The sequence below is a fragment of the Panicum virgatum genome, chromosome 9N (genome assembly GCF_016808335.1).
Source record: "Panicum virgatum strain AP13 chromosome 9N, P.virgatum_v5, whole genome shotgun sequence".
Taxonomy (NCBI): Eukaryota; Viridiplantae; Streptophyta; class Magnoliopsida; order Poales; family Poaceae; genus Panicum; species Panicum virgatum.
In genome coordinates, this window is record NC_053153.1 from 14,742,757 (window position 1) to 14,750,793 (window position 8,037).

At 47.6% G+C, this 8,037-nt stretch overlaps 1 non-coding gene across 1 annotated transcript; it reads left to right on the forward strand.

The window, feature by feature from the left end:
• Window positions 1-647: 647 nt before the first annotated feature.
• On the forward strand, window positions 648-786 carry LOC120693660. The gene has a single exon (XR_005683117.1). It is a non-coding gene; the product is annotated as a small nucleolar RNA Z247 (small nucleolar RNA).
• Window positions 787-8,037: the final 7,251 nt, after the last annotated feature.

Here is an 8,037-nt window from a genome sequence, read left to right on the forward strand (position 1 = left end):
ACTCAGCCATATATATATCTGTATCTGTGCCTTGTTTGGGCTACCATTGATTATTAACACGAAACCGTCGCGATCTCCAAAAGGAGGCCGACGTTCCACCCAAAGCTTCACGGCGCCTCTGATTTCTACATGGTAATCAGAGCCTAGGCGATCCAAGAACTCAAGCAATGGCGTCCTCAAGCATGGCATCGAATCCTCTTCTCGGCGTGCAGGTCACGGAGAAGCTCACCCGCCAAAACCATGCCATGTGGTCAGCGCAGGTCCTTGCGACCTTACGAGGCGCAAGGTTGGAGCGTTATGTCAACGGCAAGGCCGTCGCTCCATCTGAAGAAATTGAAGAAAAGAAGGCTGACGGCAAGACCGTCGCGGTGTCCAACCCCGCCTATGAGGAGTGGTTCGCTGCGGACCAGCAGGTGCTTGGTTTCCTCCTCGCGTCCCTATCTAGGGACATCCTGGCGCAAGTCGCCATCTCGAAGACCGCTGCCGAAGCATGGAAGACAATCAGCGACATGTTTGCCTCCCACACGCGTGCACGTACAACCAACGTACGCCTTGCTCTCGCGACGACGAAGAAGGAGAACATGACTGTAGCTCAGTTCTACGGCAAGATGAAGGAGCTAGCAGATGAGATGGCCGCTTCAGGAAAGCCTCTTGATGATGAAGAGTTGGTGATGTACATCTGCAATGGGCTTGATCCCGAGTACAATCCTTTAGTCTCTGCCCTTGTAACTAGAGTTGAACCTGTTACTCCTGCTGAATTGTTCTCACAGTTATTAAGCTTTGAGACTAGATTAGAATTGCAGCTCGGCACTGGATCTTCATCGGCCAACACAGCAGGAAGAGGTGGCCGAGGTGGGAACCAGCAGATGCGTGGTTCTGGTCGCGGGAACCAGCAGATGCGAGGGCGATCAAATTTTGGTCGCGGCTCTGGAAGACGTGGGCGTGGCCAACAGCAGCAATCACGCCCCAATCAGCAGAACCAGCAGCGCAGGAACTTCCCAACCGGCCCTACTGCGATCCATGATAGCAATGGGCGCCCCATCTGTCAAGTGTGCTTCAAGACAGGACATACGGCGCTTGAATGTTGGCACCGTTTTGATGAGAATTATGTTCCAGAGGAACGACACGTTGCTGCTGCTATGAGTCTCTACTCGATGGATCAAAATTGGTACATGGACACTGGTGCTACAGATAATATAACCAGTGATCTTGAGAAGCTGTCTGTCCGTGACAAGTATCATGGGAACGATCAGATTCACACCGCAAGCGGTGCAGGTATGGAAATTAAACATATTGGTCATTCTATAGTTCATACCCCGACTCGTAATTTACATCTAAACAATGTTCTTCATGTTCCAAAAGCTACAAAAAATCTCGTTTCCGTTCATCATCTTACTAAAGATAATTCCATCTTTCTTGAATTTCACCCTAATTATTTTCTGATCAAGGATCAGGCCACGAAGAACACCATCCTTAGAGGACACTGCCGCAAGGGTTTATATCCTCTTCCGCCGCCAACCTCAATAAAGCAAGCTTTTGGAGTCGTCAAACCATCCTTTGAGAGATGGCATAGTCGCTTAGGTCATGCATCATACCCCATTGTTTCCAAAGTCATTAGTATGAATAATCTTCCCTGTTTGGATGAGTCGAATAAAGAGTCTGTGTGTGATGCTTGTCAAAAGGCAAAGAGTCATCAACTTCGTTATCCCAAGTCGCATAGTGTTTCTAGTGAGCCCTTGCAACTTGTTTATTCAGATGTTTGGGGCCCTGCACCCAATTCGGTTGGAGGAAGAAACTACTATGTTAGTTTTATTGATGACTATAGCAAATTTGTGTGGATTTATATTCTTAAACATAAATCTGAAGTCTTTCAAAGGTTCACTGACTTCCAAAAACTTGTTGAGAGACTTTTCAATAGAAAGATCATTGCTATGCAAACTGATTGGGGAGGTGAATATCAAAAATTACATTCCTTTTTTGAGCGCATTGGCATCTCTCATCATGTGTCTTGTCCCCATGCTCATCAACAAAATGGGGCCGCTGAACGAAAACATAGACACATTGTTGAAGTTGGTTTAGCTCTTTTAGCTCATGCATCTATTCCTCTCAAATTTTGGGAAGATGCGTTTATTGCGGCTACATATTTGATAAATAGAACTCCTAGCCGAGTTATTAACTTTGCTACTCCTCTTGAACGATTGTTTCAGCAAAAACCAGATTATTCATCTCTTAGAGTTTTTGGTTGTGCATGTTGGCCAAATCTCCGTCCTTATAACACACATAAATTTCAATTCCGTTCAAAGCAGTGTGTTTTTCTTGGGTATAGTCCTCTTCACAAAGGCTTCAAGTGCCTTGATCCTTCCACAGGACGGGTCTATATTTCTCGTGATGTCACATTCGATGAGAATATTTTTCCTTTCTCTCAACTTCACCCGAATGCAGGAGCACGCCTTCGTCACGAGATTTCCCTTCTTCCTTCTGATCTTCGTCCATTAACATCTGATCCAGGGGGAGAACAAATAGATGATCATATGTTTAATTCCACTAACCCATGTGATAATACATGTGATGAAGTGTGTGCAGAAATCAGGAACACAGAAGTACAGCACGGGGTGGAGTTCCATGAAGATCCACCGGCGGGGTCTGGTGTGTCCGGTGCGTGCGCGGGTGGGATTCTACCTCTGCCACTTGCGATTGTGAGCCAACAGGACACCGGCATGGTGCAGCCAGGGGATCCTCCAACACCTGCTGCACCCGACCAACTTGGTGCAGATCCAGATGTGGATTCTCCAGATTTGCATGCTGATGAGTCTGCAACTTCTGGTGTGGCGCCTGCTGAATCAGAAACAACACGTCCAAGGACACGGCTACAAGCTGGTATACGAAAGCCCAAGGTATATACTGATGGCACTATTAGATATGGGTGTTTTACATCCTCTGGTGAACCACAGAATTTAGATGAAGCCTTAGCAAATAAAAATTGGAAAGAGGCTATGGATCTAGAATATTCTGCTTTGATGAAAAACAAGACATGGCATTTAGTACCTCCAAGAAAAGGCATCAATATTATTGATTGTAAGTGGGTCTATAAAATCAAGAGAAAGGCAGATGGAAGTCTTGATAGATACAAGGCTCGTCTTGTTGCAAAAGGTTTCAAACAAAGGTTTGGTATAGATTATGAAGATACTTTCAGTCCTGTGGTCAAAGCTGCTACTATTAGAGTTATCTTGTCAGTTGCTGTGTCGAGAGGTTGGAATCTTCGCCAATTAGATGTTCAAAATGCTTTCTTACATGGTTTATTGGAAGAAGAAGTTTATATGAAACAACCTCCTGGATATGAAGATAGCTCTTTACCAAATTATGTGTGTAGACTTGATAAAGCTTTGTATGGGCTTAAACAAGCGCCTAGAGCGTGGTATTCAAGGTTAAGTATGAAATTGCAAGAGTTGGGTTTTAAGCCGTCAAAAGCAGATACGTCTTTATTCTTCTATGAAAAAGGGAATATCAGTATGTATGTTCTTATCTATGTTGATGATATCATTGTGGCTAGCTCAACACCAGATGCAACTTCGGCTTTACTTCGTGATTTAAACAAGGAATTTGCTTTAAAGGATTTGGGAGATCTTCATTATTTTCTTGGAATAGAAGTAAACAAAGTTTCTGATGGTATAATTCTGACTCAAGAAAAATATACATCAGATGTATTAAAAAGGGTCGGCATGAGTGATTGTAAACCTGTGAGTACTCCTATGTCAACCTCAGAAAAGCTTTCGGTTCATGAAGGTAATCCTCTTGGTCCTAGTGATGCTACTCAATATCGAAGTATTGTTGGTGCTTTGCAATATTTGACTTTGACAAGACCAGATATCTCTTTCTCAGTTAACAAGGTATGTCAATTCCTACATGCACCAACTACTATTCATTGGGCTGCAGTTAAAAGAATTTTGAGGTATCTTAAACATACTACAAAACTTGGACTTAAGATTGGAAAATCAACTTCTCTACTGGTTAGCGGTTTTAGTGATGCAGATTGGGCTGGTAGTCTTGATGACAGACGATCCACAGGTGGTTTTGCAATATTTTTGGGATCAAATCTTGTTTCGTGGAGTGCACGAAAACAAGCAACTGTGTCTAGATCAAGCACAGAAGCAGAATACAAAGCATTAGCCAATGCAACTGCAGAAATCATGTGGATTCAGATCTTATTGTTGGAAATTGGGATTCAAGCACCAAGAAAAGCAAAGTTATGGTGCGACAACATGGGAGCTAAGTATCTCTCAGCAAATCCTGTTTTTCATGCACGTACAAAGCATATTGAGGTAGATTATCATTTTGTACGAGAGCGAGTTGCGAAGAGATTACTTGACATAGAATTTGTCTCTACAAGAGATCAGGTGGCTGATGGGTTTACTAAACCTCTTGCGGCGCGACAATTGGAAATGTTCAAAGGCAATCTTAATCTACAGAAGATTTAGATTGAGGGGGAGTGTTAAACATGTTGTAAAATATGGTATAAGTGGTGACCGGTTGGAGATATAGGTTTGCTATAGATAGAAATAGATTCATGTTGTATTGTGTAAATCTTTTCTTTCCTAGTTTATCTCCAAACCGGTCATACTCAGCCATATATATATCTGTATCTGTGTCTTGTTTGGGCTACCATTGATTATTAACACGAAACCGTCGCGATCTCCAAAAGGAGGCCGACGTTCCACCCAAAGCTTCACGGCGCCTCTGATTTCTACAGAACGAGCCCAGGTTCCTGCACTTGAGCTGCAAATGTGCGGTCCTCTCACAGAAAGTTCAGCGACAATTGATCGCCATTAGCTTAACTGAACCCTTGTGCATTCCACGCCTTGAAACTGAATTCATACACCGAGTCTTGGACGCCCTGCCAAAAAATATTTAGCACTGCAGGTTTGCATAATGAAATCGTAGGCTGATGGCGACTGGTTCATATCGTTCAAACTTCAAACATAATACAATGGGTTTCAGTTAGTACATACTCTGCAGTCTCTGCGCGTTAGGAAAAATAAAGGAACGTCGCGCGTACAACGGGTGTGGCGAACTGATTGAAAAGAATCAGCTCAGGAGTTACTAAGCAGAGAACGTTCGACGTGCTCGGTGACTGTGAGGGTGGCCGGTGGCGGCCGACCACGCGGCTCGTCCGGCGGTGACCCCAGCGGGGGTGACGTAGGATTGCAGCGCGGCGAGTTCGCGTTGAGGTGAGGTTTGAGATGTGGGACGGAGAGGCGGCGAATTTTGGCGCACTGCCGGCGCGTGAACTGCGGCGACGGCGAGAGTTCGCCACGGCCGTGTGGTCCCGTGGACGAGGACGGAAGAGGATATACAAGGGATTGGGGTGGCCTCGGGGAGCCCATGGAGTGGGCAGAGAGTGAGGGTGGTGGCTGGCTGCCTCTCCAGGTCGCAGGCGGCAAGGTGCTGCGAAGGTCGACGGCGGCGGGCCTCAACGACCAGGCCACCAGGGGGTGGACGGAACCAGAAGTGGACGAGGCCACGGTTACAGAACAGGATGGGAGCGCCTGCGTCCGCGCGCTTGCGCGACCAAGGCGATCGGCGATTCGGCGCCGTGAGGCTGGCCTACCGGCGGAAGTGACGAGGCCAAGCACCTCGTCGGGCGGGCACCGAAAAAATTACAATATTAGGACTGCAAACATTGATCACTCGTGAATTTGCCACTCCCAGTGAATGACACGGTGGGATTATCTGTGCCTATAAAATATGGAGTCAATGGCAAAACTGCAAAGGCCAATATTTACAATCCTATTTTTACAAATTTCTCGGCGGCACCGCAGCCGTGTCTTGGTGAATTGAATTCCGACGATTCGAGCCGGAATGTTCGTTTAATTAGTTGTGGGATGGGATGATGGGGAGCGTGCAAGTAGAGAGTTGGAGATTACAGAGTTGGGGCCCGTTTAATTAGTTTGTTTTTCTCATTAACGAAAACTAGCATTGACCGAACCAAATTTATCGTGTGAAATTTTCTGATGCATGATCAATGCACACACGCTCTGACAAGCTTGGCCTCTAATAATAAAGTGACCTTTATTAGTATCTGTATTTTGGAAATTCAATTGATATTTTTTGAATCCAAACCATCCAAACGACAGACGCGGAATTCTAACAGTCAAGTTCACCAAAGGTTTAGTCGTTTCTTTGGCCATCGTTAAGGACAAAACACAAACATTAAAGTTAAATAGGAGCTTGATACAAGTTGCTTCCAATAAACAAAGAATCAACAGAAAAACGCATCAGCTGCTACACACGAAAGAATCGATGAATAGAATATAATTTTGCATATCAGGCATGCAATGCTTAACGTTCACAAGTACAAGAATGAACAATCGATCGTTTTCTTTTACTGACAACAATACAAGAGTATCACCTTGGTTCACGCACAAGTGCTTTCAATGATAATCATGGAGTAGTGAGCATATACTTTACAACATTACTACTTTGGCTTAAACTATCACTCGTGGAAAGAATGACAGAGTTCAGAACTTCACATTAGAGATGTATGTACATCCCGGACCTGATGTGATGACTGAACGAAACGGCTCAGAAGACCGTGCTCTCGATATCAAACCCTATGGATCTCCAAAACTCCAGGTTCTCCTGGTCGTCTCCTCCATTCTGGTACTCGGCCGGCAGATGCTGCTCTGTCGTTGGCACTCCTTGCTCCAGGTAGAGCTGATCTGCACCGGCTGATTCCTCGAAAGGGCAGAAGCTCCCGGTGGTACAGCTCTGCACCAGCTGAAGCTGATCCTCTTGAATCTCTTGTCGTTCCTCAACCTCCATGGAGGGCACTGAGTCAAGCTGCTGCTGCTGATTGCTCGGTGAGATGCCATCAGAGCTTTTTGCTGCTCCGGCGGCGACGGTTTCCTGGATCATCAACTGCTCGTCGTCGATCTTGTGCTGCTCTGCTGTTGGCTCTGCATCGTCGGCCAGAAAACTACTAGCCCACTCTAGGATTTGCTCGTCGGTAACTTGCGCCGGATCATAATCATAACCACAAATCCCTGAACTGCTGTCGGCGGCATTGTTGTCGTCCGGCAGGGGCTGCTGCTGATAAGCCATCGCTGAGATGCCTTGGTCGAATGGAAAAGGTGACGGCGAGTGTTCTTGCTGTCCTGCAGAAGCATGCGCCACGTTGGAGTCGCTGATCGTGGGCACCGTGGATCCGTAGACACAAGTCACACAAGTGGATGAACCACTGTTGGCGGCGGCGACGCGAGCGCGCTTAGATGCGGGTTCGGTGGGCTGCTGGCAGCAATCGGAGTACTTCTCGTCGGGAACGCGCTTGCGACCCTTGCCGTGGCCGGAGAAGGAGACGTGGCAGATCTTGAGGGACGGGCACGCCGGCTCGGTGAGTGTGTACTCGTGCATCACCCACCCCGTGCTGCCGCCGCCGCCGCTGCTCTTACCGCGGCCCATCTGCAGGTTCAGGTTGATCCTTCTCCACTCGATCCTCTCGCCGCCGATGCACGAGGCGCCGAACACGGGCCTCTGCGACACCCACCTCGCGCCGCCGGCGCAGTAGCGATCCTGACGGGCGGCTTCCTTTTTGCCGTCCTTGGTGCGCACGAAGAAGTAGGCCTCATCGTCGCCGGCCAGGCCGTGGCGCTCCAGAAGCTTCCAGGGCAGCGTGTTGGCGGCGGTGTCGTCGTCGATGACGATGACGCCCGGGAACCAGGCTGGCTCGCCGCGGACGGTGGGCAGGAGGAAGAACTCGATGAGTTCGTCGTCGTCGGGGTGGAAGTTGAGGCCGGGCGGCAGCCCGATGGCCGTGGCGGCCTTGGTCGACATGGTCTGGTTAGTTGTTCTTGGATCGTCGGAGGGAAGACAGGATCAATCTGTTGCAGCGATGGGAGTGGCTGCGCTTGATCTCGAACGATGGAAAGGGAAAGTTGTTCTTGGATTGGAACGGATCGAAGCGGGAGAGATCGTCGGAGGGGAGAGAGCTAGGAAACGGTTGTAGCGATGGATTGGAGAGTGGCTGCGCTTGATCTCGAAAGA